Here is a 12737-nt window from a genome sequence, read left to right on the forward strand (position 1 = left end):
GCAAATAAAGATGACCCTAGTAAACATAAATTCTCCTTGGACCTACAGACCAAGAAAACTACAGACCAATATCACTGATGAACACAAATCCAAAGATCCTCAACAAAATTCTGGCAAATAGGATCCAATGCTTCATCAAGAAGGTCATACACCATGACTAAGTAGGATTCATTCCAGGAATGCAAGGATGGTTTAACATATGTAAATCAATCAACATAATACATCATATTAAAATAAAAATAAAAACCATAAGTTCATATCAATAGATACAGAGAAAGCATTCGATAAGGTCAAACACCCATTATTAATAAAAACTTTCATCAAGATGGGAATGGAAGAAACTTTTCTCAATATAGTCAAGGCAGTTTACCACAAGCCAATGCAAATATTATTCTCAATAGAGATAAACTACAAGGCTTTCCTCCAAAATCTGGTACAAGACAAGAGTGCCCTCACTCACAACTCCTATTCACCGTAGTGTATGAAGTTCTTGCCATAGTGATTAGGCAAGAAAAAGATATCAAAACATATAGATAGAAAAGGAAGAAGGTAAGCTCTGGAAGTTTGCAGATCATATAATACTATATTTAGAATACCCTAAAGACTCTTCCAAAAAGCTTCTACAAACAATAGATTCATATAGCATAGTGGCAGGCTACAAAATTAACTCATAAATATCAATGGCCTTTTTATACACTAATAATAATAGAGAAGAAATAGAGATAAAAAACCCAATCCCATTCACATTAGTGTCCCCAAACTCGAACACCTTGTAGTCAATTTAACCAAAGAAGTGAAGGATCTATACAAAGAAAACTATAAGACCATGCTTCAAGAAATAAAAGAAGATGGGGCCTGGAGAGATAGCATAGTGGTGTTTGCCTTGCAAGCAGCCGATCCAGGACCTAAGGTAGTTGGTTCGAATCCCGGCATCCCATATGGTCCCCTGTGCCTGCCAAGAGCTATTTCTGAGCAGATAGCCAGGATTAACCCCTGAGAACCACTGGGTGTGGCCCAATAACCAAAAATAAAAAAAGAAATAAAAGAAGACACAAGTCAACTGAGACACATACCCTGCTCATAAATTGGGAAGATTAACATCAGTAAAATATCTTTCCAAAGCATTGTACAGATTTAATGCAATCCCCCTAAGGATACAAATGACATTATTTAAGAAAGTGAATCAAACACTCCTGAAATACAATTGGAACAATAAACAGCCACAAATAGCTAGAGCTACCCTTGAGAAAGGAATATGGGAGGCATCAATTTCCCCCACTTAAAACTGCATTACAAAGCTATAGTCATTGACACAGAATGGTTGTGGAATAAAGACAGACCATCAAATCAGTGAAATAGACTAGAGTATTCAGAGAATGTTCTCCAGACATACAATCAACTATTTGATAAAGGGTTAATGAGTGCAAAATGGAGCAAGGAAAGCCTCTTTATCAAGTGGTTTTGGAACAACTGGTCAGCCACTTGCCAAAAAAACCGAACTTAGATCTTCATTTAACATAATGCACAAATGTCAAATTCAAATGGACAAAAGACTTGATATCAGATCAAAAACCATAAAGTATATAGAACTACACATAGGTAGAATATTCCAATACATTGACTCTAAAGGAATCTTCAACAAGGAAACTCTTCTTTCCAAATAAGTTGTAGAAGAGATAAAGAGATGGGTATATATTAAGCTGAGAAGTTTCTGCACCTCAAAAAATGCATAGGATACAAAAGCCACTCATAGAATGGGAGAAACTAGTCACTCTATATCTGTCAATCAAGTGGCTAATAAAATATACAAGGTACTGACAGAACTTCAGAAGAAAAAATATAATCTCCTCAAAAATGGGGAAAAGAAATGAGAGACAATTTCTCAAAGAAAAAATACATATGGCCAAAAGATATATGAAAAATGATTCATAATCTTCAGGCAGATGCAAATCAAAATGATGATTAGGTACCATCTCACACCACAGAGACTGGCACACATCACAAAGAACAAGAACAATTAGTAATGGTGGGGATGTGGGGAGAAAGGTACTCTCATTCACTGCTAGTGGGAATGCTGTCTAGTTCAGCCCTTATAAAAAGCAATATGGAGATTCCCCCAAAAAACTGGATATTGAGTTCCCATATGTTTCAGCTATACCACTTCTAGGAATTAAAAAACGCAATACAAAAATCCCTTCCTCACACCTACAACAGTCAGACTCTGGAAACAACCAAAATGCCCTTCAACAGATGAATGGCTAAAAAAATTGTGGTACATATACATAATGGAATATTATGCAGCCATCAGTAGAGATGTGTGGCCCCACCCCCATTCTAACCAGGTAACTTGATCTTACCTGCTAGAACCCTCCCGTTTTGGGGAGGGGTCTTGGAAAGGTTATATAAGGCCTTTGACCCAGGGGATTGAGGCCCTTTTGGTCTTTGACCAGGATGGAGGTTGGAGAGCTATGGCTGAGGGAGAAGCGAGAATGCAGGGCTGAATGCGTAAATGGTTAGCAGCCACATCTGTTGGTCTGGGCCAGTGGTCCTCAAACTTTTTAAACAGGGGGCCAGTTCACTGTCCCTCAGACTGTTGAAGGACTGGACTATAGTGAAAATAAAAACTATGAACAAATTCCTATGCACACTGCATATATCTTATTTTGAAGTGAAGAAACAAAATGGGAACAAATACAATATGTGACCCTGGGCAATAAAGATGTTATCTCTCTGGAAGCCTGCTTGTGAGTGAGTTCAATACCCATCTCTTTCCTGGACCCAGACCTGCTGGTGAATGGGGGATGGAGCCACATGGCCTGGGATGGCAGAGAAAGGCCTCTCCATCCATCCACCATCCAGCTCCATCCAAAGAACTGTTTTGCAACAGAGATGAATTCACGATATTTTCCTATACATGGACACACATGAAATCTATTATTCTGAGAGAAATAAGTCTGATGGAGATAGACACAGAATAATTTCACTCACCTATGGGTTTTAAGAAAAATAAAAAGACATTATTGAAATAATTCCTGGAGATGAGGGCCAGAAGGACTGGCTCATCATATGAAGCTCATCACAAAGATTGATGAGTCCAGCCAGAAAAATAACATTACTAAGAAATATCATAACAATGTCAATATGTGAGGGAAATAGAAAGCCTGTGTTGAAAACAGATGGGGGGTGGGTGTGAGGGAGATGGGGGTATTGGTGATGGGAATGTTGCCCTGGTGATGGAGGGTGTTCTTTTTACTACTTAAACCCAACTACAATCATATTTGTAAACAGTGTTTAAATAAATATATTATTTATTAAAAATAAAATAAAAAGATTAAATATTACCCTTCCATAGGCATTTTAGTTTACATTTTTACACATTTTTATTATCATTATAAAGAAAACAATGCTTTCTATAGTTTGAAAACAATCCACCTCACTCTGTATATGTGAACAATTGTTTATAGGGAGCAGGTGATTGTGTGTGTGAATTGTTGTAGGAAAGTGAAATTTTTACATTTCTCTTGTGAATGTTGATACATTCTCAATGACTTCCCAGCAACTTTCTGCAATTATTTGGTGGTATTAAACCATCTGTCAATCAATGTTCATAGATTGTTATATATAAAAAATGAGAGTTTTGCAAAAACGAAGATCTCTAATTATAGAGGACTGACTTTGACAACCACAACTGAGCAGAACATTTACTGGCAACATAAAAACCTTGGAGTTTGACAATAATCAAGTCTGGAGCCTGTAGTTGGTCTCATGACAGTATGTTTCAAGGGTGGAGGTACTCTGTATCTCTTATGCCAAAGGAATTTCCTTCTTACTTGCCCCAGGACTTGCTATGCCTATGCAAAAAAAAGAAAAAAAAAAACAAAACGCCAAAACCCTGCCACACCAGCCCCCTTTATATTTTTATTTCTTTTTCTTTTTTTCTTCTTTTAAATTTATATTTATAGCTTCTAGAAAGGGGATCCCTCCAACTTCCTCTCTCTCTTATTTTTAGAAGAACCATTGAAAAGGAATCATCTTGTTCTGCCTCATATTTCTGTGTCTTCCTACAAATTGAAAAAATAAAAGTGGATAGTATCAGGGGCAAGGCATTATCATGAGCATTGAGTGGAAATAAAAAATGATCAGACCTAAATACCGAACCCAAAGTCAATGATAATACAATCAAGAGACCCAAACTCCATCAAGCTATACACAGAATGGACCTGTTAAATTAGCAGGTCAGGGGGCTAAGGGTGGAGGTATGGGACGCATGCTGGGAACAATTGAGGAGGGAGGTCAGCAGTCATGGTGGGAACTGCCCTAATTCACTGTCACTGTAGCCCTTGTAATTTATACTGGTGTCAATAAAAATTATTAAAAATACAATAAGAGTTTATTGGTTGCATGTGACACAGGTGATTATTAAGAAAATTATTTTTATGATACTTTCAATGACAATATCTCAGGCATGCAATATTTTGCACCCTTCCTTGAGTGTCTATTTCCCTTCATCATTGTTTTAGTATCCCCCACTCATCCTCCACTCCCAACTCAAGACTCTGGTAAGCTGAGTTCTACAGACCAGTCCTCAGATTCTATTTCTTTTGGTCCCTTGTTTTTCCATTACTTGCTTCTTGATATCCTACAAAGAACCCTTTCCAGAGACCAAACCCTAATATGATATTCAGCAGGACAAGCCAGTCTGTGTGACCTGAATATGTAACCTAAGGCATTAGCTATTAACTAAGCCCAAGAGCTCAAATAAATACCACAGTGTCCTATCAGTCAGACATTCCAGGAAGCTTGAGACATCTTTGAAGCTTCACTAGCTTAGAGTGAGATGGTTCTTGTGTTAAGATAGCATGTAAAGATTACCCACAGGATGCTCCCTGTAAAGATTGTTGGTAATGCAGGCTGTTTTATCCTGCCTGTAAAGTGTTTGTAAAAGTGTGCTTTAAAAGAGACCTGCCCAGTTCAATAAACGAACCTTGAGAAGCCTTGTGTTGCCTGATTCCCTTCCCCCCCATTCTATTTCAGGCTGGAACCCCTTTACACCCACGAATAACCTGTTCTGCGGGCCAGGACAAACCCTATCTTCTCTGACTCTATTCATGATGATTCAGTTTTTTCCACATAGCTTTAAACTGTCTGATTATATATTTTCATAGCCTAGTAACATTCCATTGTGTAGATATACCACCGTTTCTTTATCACTCATGGACACCTGGGTTGTTTTCTGATTCACTTCTGAATAGTGCTGCAATAAATATCAGATGGAACAAGTCTTTTCTGAAAAAATCTAGAGTTTTGGACCCTTGGAGTAGACGTCAAGAAGTAGAATTGTTGGGTTATATGGAATTTTTGTCTTTGCTTTGTTATTGTTTTGTTTTCTATTTGTTTTTTGAGAAGTGTACACATTATTTTCTAAAAATAGTGAGCCAATGGAAATTTTTTGGAGCAGTGGTTGAGGGTTTCTTCTCTTCTACATCATCTCCCAACACTGTTTTTTTCTATTTTGTGTACCAGTTTCACCAGTACAAGGTGATGTCTCATTGTTATATTGCTTTCCATTACCCTGATAAAAAATGATGCAGAACATTTTCTCATATACTTATTGGTCATCTGTTTGTCTTGGAGAAAATTTCTGTTCCAATTTCTTGAGAAGTTGATTGCATTTTCTTGTTGAATTTTACAAGTGCTTTGTATATCTTATGTATTAACACTTTGTCACATGAATGGGAAAATGCTTTCTCTCAGTCTATGGGTTGTCTTTATTCTGGTCCTTTTTGTTCTGTGGCTCAGAAGCTAATTTTCATACTTTACAATAGTTGTGAATGAAGCCAGTTTGAGAACTTTTGAAAAGAGTGGCATTTTTTTTGTCAAATAGCAATCACAACAATTATTTCCCCTTTGCTGCTCATATGAAAGTTAAAGAAAATGGTTCCAGTTTCTCAGCAAGTGATAAGCAGGATTTTAGAAAAACAATGTTTTTACTTTTATTTTCATTGGCCTTTGAATAACAAATCTTAGATCCCTTTGGCTCAGGTGGCAATTCTCAAACTTCAGTAGTGCTTGTCCTTTTATTTTGCCAATTTGGGCCAATACACCCTGGAAAAAGCTTTGACTTCAGATAGCTGCAGAGACAGAGGCTGCACTTTTAAAAGTTGTGAGTTGGAGACAGTGAAGAGATAAGATACGAACTAAAGTCTCATGCAAAGAGATCTGCTTCATGGAGTAATAAACATGACATTTTAGAATGGGCCATGGATTTCTTACTAGATTTCCCAATATAACAATATGATGATTTTTATGGACTGACAAATGTCATGAAGGAGAATGCATTATTTCTTCTAAGAGTGGGGATATAGTACGTGCTTCTACTCCTTGGTAATTTAGTGTTTAACTATGATTAATATTCCTTCAGGAAGTACTTTTTGGCTTTCAAACTATTTTATGTATATGATGCATGGCAAAATATTATTGTTATAGTAGATTGCAAAAGAAAAGTGCTTGTTTGTATTTATCAAAAGTTATTTCACACAAACTATACATTCTTCTTCATATCTTTATCTCAGTTTCTCCCTCTACAAAATATATCAATGCTGCATATCTTCAAGTTTTTAGAGAGGATTAAAGAATTGTTATATCAAATGCTTATCACATTGCATAGCATGTCATAATCACTTAAATGTATTCATTAGTGCTATAGTTCATTAGCCTTTCTGATGAAGATTATGCACAAACAAAATTCATGTGAATTCAACAACTCATTAACAAAATAATTTTCATTCTAGTTGTCAGCGATTCGAACAAATATAAACCTAGTTGTGTTTCTCACTGGTTGAAAACACCTAATTGTGGTTCACTAGAGAGATAATTGTGGTGGTATGTCATAATACTCTAGAGTCTTGCCCAAGACATGTTCTAATTATTATTATATGCAGTGCTTTGGAGCAAAAAGTTGAATATATATTCATTTAATTTATGCATACTAAAAAGTTATAAGAATTGTAGCTTTACATAAGTGAACCATTATCCAAAATATGTATTATAAGACTTAGATAATTAACTATACATGTGAAAATTAATCAAAATAAAAATTAATGTAAATCTGTGGTTTTTGAGATCAAAATCCAGTGTAACCATCCATGCTGGGAGAAATAATTTTGTAGCAGTATTTGTAGAAGACATCTGGTTTTAATGTCAATGATAAAATAAGTATGAGTCACAGTAATTTATGTTATTTTCCTGAAGAATTAATGCTATCTTAGGCTACATAGAGAAGACTATCAGAGTTTTAAAAATTACACATATGAATGATACTATGTGTATTTTCATTATTTTTCTGTCTGACTTATTTCGGCTTTGCACAATGCATTACAGGTTCAATCATCTTTTCACAAAAGGTAGTATTTCATTTTAGGGATGCTAAAATATTCAACAGTGTATATAGGTATAAAATATTATTTATCAAGTCACTTGCAGAAGCACTTAAGTTGGTTTCAAATTTTAGGCTGTTTTATATATATATATATCTGCAATGATTTTAGTGTGTGTATACATTGTTTAATTTCCTGCTTTCAGTTCCTTTGACTATACATACAAGAAGAATAGAGAATCATATGTTAGTTCTATTATTTTCATAATGGTACAGCTATAGTGACTTTCGGATGTTTTGTGGCTGTACTGGTTTATATGACCACAAATAAAGTATCAAATTTCACCTTTCTCTAAATCATTTTTCAGTAAATCACTTTTTTATAAATCTCTGGCAGCATCAATAAGGCCATCATCACTTTGTCCCCCATCTCTACAGAGCCCCCACCTTCTATTCCACAGGGACTGTGCATGTACAACACATCCTTATTCTTCATCTTCACTAGGTTCTTGGAAAATGGGATGTTAAGGGAAATGCTGAATACCAAAAGCAGCTCGGAGAATGTCATTTCCACCAAATTCAACCAAGATTGTTTTCTTCTCCTCAATACTATGACAGGGTTGGTTAAAGGCCAGCTGTGCTTTCTGGAGAGAGAGAGAGAGAGAGAGAGAGAGAGAGAGAGAGAGAGAGAGAGAGAGAGAGAGAGAGAGAGAGAGAGAGGGAGAGAGAGAGAGACAGACAGACAGACAGACAGACAGACAGACCATTTCCCTCAGAAATACATGCTTGGTACTTCATATTGAGCCTTGGTTCACCTTCTTGGTAATTAGACACCTGCCCATCATCAGACTCTTCTCTGTTCTCTGCACTCATTTCTATCACACTGCTTTTACAAAGTGCTTCCCTTGGTGTCAGGGTTTCACTCAATCAGATCAGGTTGCAGATTGCAAGTGACTTTTATATTGCTTGTCTTTTGACAATTAATATTTGTGATATGAGATGATATATCATTGTACCTTTTATTATTTATATTTAATGCTTAAATACATATACTTTTATTCTTTGCCCATTTAAGAATAAATAAGGTAATTTCTCTTGGCCTTTTTTAGAGCCCCAGAAGTCACTTTAAGTATAATCAAGGCTCTGTGCTACAAGTGGTCCCCAGTAGCCATCAGAAGGCCATGTGGTGCTGGGATTAAATCTGTGCTCATGCATGAAATGTTTGGGTTTCACTCTCTAAAGATCAGTGGCTTTGGATTATAATTTTCTCCTGCTGTCCCTCATAGTTTCACTTTGTTGGAGGTCAGATCTATTATTTCCTTCAGCTCACTGAATTATCTTACCATTGCCATATTAAATATCTCATCTGAGAGATTCTATGGTTCCTAGACCTTTGGGGACCTTTCCAGACTTATTTTTACCCATAATTTTGATAAGCTCTTCCACTTCTTCTTTATATCTCTCTATAGCTCCATGAGATCTAAAGATAAATGTTTAGTTCTGTTTGGTATTGTGTAGAAATCTAAGGTTCATATTCACCAATTCCACAAAGATCCTTTGGAACTGAATTTGTCCTACACTAGCCACTGCTAAGAGTTGGCATTATAAACCAATGTGCCTCTTCTCTCTCATAGGTCAAAGTTTTTTACTCTGAGCCTGTTGCCTCAGTGATTGACATGTACAATAGAACAAGCCTACCTTATATCTTGTATCAAATATCTTCTCTGTGATGGAATAAAAGCCCTAGCTTAGAGTGCTGGAGGGGAAGGAATAATCTTTGCTTTGAACCTAAGCATGTGGCTGCCAGTGACATTGGTAGCTTCTTATTCTCCTTAGATCACACTATAATGCTGACTTGGGACCCTGGCAAGTTTGGGTCCAGTCTCTGCCTTAAGGTATGTGCAGGTAGAAATGTACCAGGATGCCAGGAAATTTTCATCTCAATGCTTCAGTCCCTTATCAAGAACCTTTTGTCCCATTTCCCCTAATCCTGAGGCTTCACTTATGAACTCTGTATATGGTGTGTATGTGTAAGAGGGGGTTGGGGGTTCACGTTTTGGATTATGTCAAGTGATGTTACTTCTAACTCTCTATTCAGTATTTATTCTTGGAAGTGCTCAGCGAGCCATATGTAATACTAGAGATTAAATCCAGGTCAGCCACATGCAATGCACGCACCCTTCCTACTGTGCTATACAGTTCCAGGCCTTGATAAAGTTTTTTATTGTTCCAAGGTCCTTCACAAAAAAAAAAAAAACTCCCAGAACTATTTTCTATACCACTGTGCACTTCCTTTGTGTAAGCATTTCTAGATTTCTTCAATTATTTCCATGTTTTATTGCATTTTGGGCCTAGTACAATTCCTAGGACACCCTTCTCCACCATTTTGGGCCATCCTCCCATGGTCTTTTTTACTGTTGTGGTTCTTGCTTCTTTTCTGACAGAACAAATGGCTCAGGCTCTGAGGTTGTACTTGAGCTATGATTCCTACTTAAGGTGCTTCTTCATGCATCTCAAGAACCACATTCTTGCTCACTCTGGCCCTGTTTCTTGAGTGCCCCAGCTCAAGACATTGGGAAAATATCATTTATTTATTAAGTTATTGGGAAAATAACATTTATCTTTTTAATTTGTGAATTTGTAGGGATTTTATAGATATTTGGTGAATTTAAATTGTTGGATAATGTGGTAAGATGATTTTTCATTTTTGATGTATCCCCATACTATTTTTTATAAATGCTAAACTGATAAGCATTCTCATAACCGTGATGAGAATCAATTTTGTTTCACACCCCTGCTGTGTTGCTAATTTCTAGCCTTCTGAGATAGGTGATTCTCACTGAGCAAGAGATATCACATTGAAGGTTCAATTTGCATTTTCTTCATAATCAAAGATGCTAAGAATATTTTCATATGTCCATTGGACAGCTTTATGTACTCTTCATAGGATGGACTCTTTGGCGTTTTCCTCCATTTTAAATGTTATTCTCTTTATTCTTTTGAGTTTTGTGATGGGTTTATATAGCTTGACTCTCTCTATATATGTATATATATGTATATGTATGTATATATGTATATATATGTATATATATGTGTATATATATATACTTATGTAGTTACTACTCTTTATTTCACTTACATTTAACCAATGGAACAGCCATTTTACTTCTCAGTGATTTGACTTACTTTAGAATTCACTTTTCATAAACATTTGGAGATAATTTATTAATAAAGTCTTCTTGTTTTTGTTAGCATATAATATACTCATGTTAAATAGTTTCTATTAATACATCATCTATTTGGTTATTCTTTTTCATGTGAGTTCTTTCCCGTGTGCTGGGAGTCAGAGCTCTGAGTTTAAGACCACTCAAGCCAGTTCACTCATGGGCCCAGGGAGACTTTAGGGTTTTCTTGGTTTGGATGAGGCAGGGTAAGATGAGTCTGTGGGTTCACCCCAGCTCCCCAGGAACCAACCAGATCTGGACCAGTCTGTTGTCAGCAAAGGGGCTGTGTAGATAGGAGCATTAGAGCCAGTTAACTTGGGCACAGGAAAGTTTTACATTTGAAGAGACTTGTTAGCAGCGACTTGAAGAGGTAAATATTTTTAGGGGGGAGAGTGCCACTCAGGCGGGGATCCCTGGAACTCTGCACCCCTGAGCCACGCCCAGCCTTGCAGTGCTATTTTGAACAAGTACCACAAGGTGTTTTTCCAAAATAGGTTTATTTGAAATAATCCCCCACCCCTGGGAAGAGGGATATGCCTCTGGCTGCTCTCAGGTTCCTCCCTCCCGGGTCCAATTTGCACGGGGCCGTTCAGAGCCCGAGACAGCTCCGAGCTTTCCTTCACTCCAGGTGCCCAGCATTCAGATCAAAGCTCTCCGCCCTGTACACCAGGGCTCAGGAGCTTGGTGCAAGGATCCCGGAGCAGGGCACCTTGGAAGTGGGGAGTGAGTCGGAGCAGCAAGGATGCAGGAGGAAGAGGAGGGGTCCTGTGCAGATGGCTGAGGACAGTGGATGCAAGAGGACCCCAGACCCACTCTGGCATGGAGACCCAGCAGGACCATTACCTAAAGAACAGAAACTAGGGTGCACATGGAAGGGACTAGGAGGTCCAGCAGGGTCTGATCCTTCGGGGGGGTCAGGAAGCTGGGGTGCGAGTTCTGGATCTTGAAATGAACGGGGTAGACCTGGCTCCAGAGGAGGTTCAAGACCCAAAAACTGGGAAGCAGAAGCTGCATGACAGGAAATGCTTCTCCTCAGAGGATGACCAAGATTCAGGCGTTAGAACCCATGAGCACCCTTGGGCCAATAGCCAGAAGAGGAAATCCCTGAAATCATATCCTGGCAGGAAAAGGCTGAGACCCAGGAGTAGGCTTCGAATCTTGCCTCTCTCCCCTCCCTGCAGTGATGGCGAGAAAGACTCAAAGTGAGGATGGAACAGAACCCTGCAGACCGAGTCAGCAAGACTGCAGACCCTGGAAGAGGAAGATCACCTCGACACCCCCCATTTTCTCTCTCCCCCGACTTCTGTGGGCTCACCTGGCTTCCTAGCCTGCCTTCCTCAAGAGTGAGCTGGTATGGGGGTTTGGGAACTCAATAAACCCTGAATAAAAAAAAATTTAAAAAAAAACTGTCATTTGGTCCAACCTCCAACAATAAATATACAATAGATTCAGCTAAATAAATTACTGAAACTTTTTCATTTACTAGAAGTATTTTTTTGTGTTTGTTTTTGTTTTTGGGCCACATCCGGTGATGCTCAGTGGTTTCTCCTGGCTATTTGCTCAGAAATTGCTCCTGGCTTGGTGCTCACTTCTGAAGCACATATACTAAAATTAGAAATTGCTCCTGGCTTGGAAGACAATATACGATGCCGGAGGATCAAACCACAGTCCATCCTAGGTTAGTGCATGCAAGACAAATGCCCTACTGCTTGCGTCACTGCTCCAGCTCCTACTAAAAGTACTTTCAATATGATTTATGTTCTTTAATATGTGAACTCTTTTGCATAATATAAATAATATCTGGATGTACTACATAATTATTTGCTTCTTTTACTTCTCAATAAATTAATTTATTTTATAGAGTGGAATAAAATAAACCAAAAGCAATAATATATAAATTACCACAATTTTATAGGGGCTATTATAAGTTCCAAACGTGTAAGGGAGTTAATCAACCTATATACAGGGCAAAATGACTCAGGTAATCCATACCAAGTGAAAAATCACAATGTTCCTAATCAAATGCAGACTAACTAGATTTTATTAAGAAGAAAATAATTCTTTATAGGAAAGTTGTAAAATATAACAGTACCATCCATCTGTAAGATTAAAAATTGAGTAAAACCTGATATTCCAGA

This window comes from Suncus etruscus, chromosome X, assembly GCF_024139225.1.
Source record: "Suncus etruscus isolate mSunEtr1 chromosome X, mSunEtr1.pri.cur, whole genome shotgun sequence".
Lineage (NCBI taxonomy): Eukaryota > Metazoa > Chordata > Mammalia > Eulipotyphla > Soricidae > Suncus > Suncus etruscus.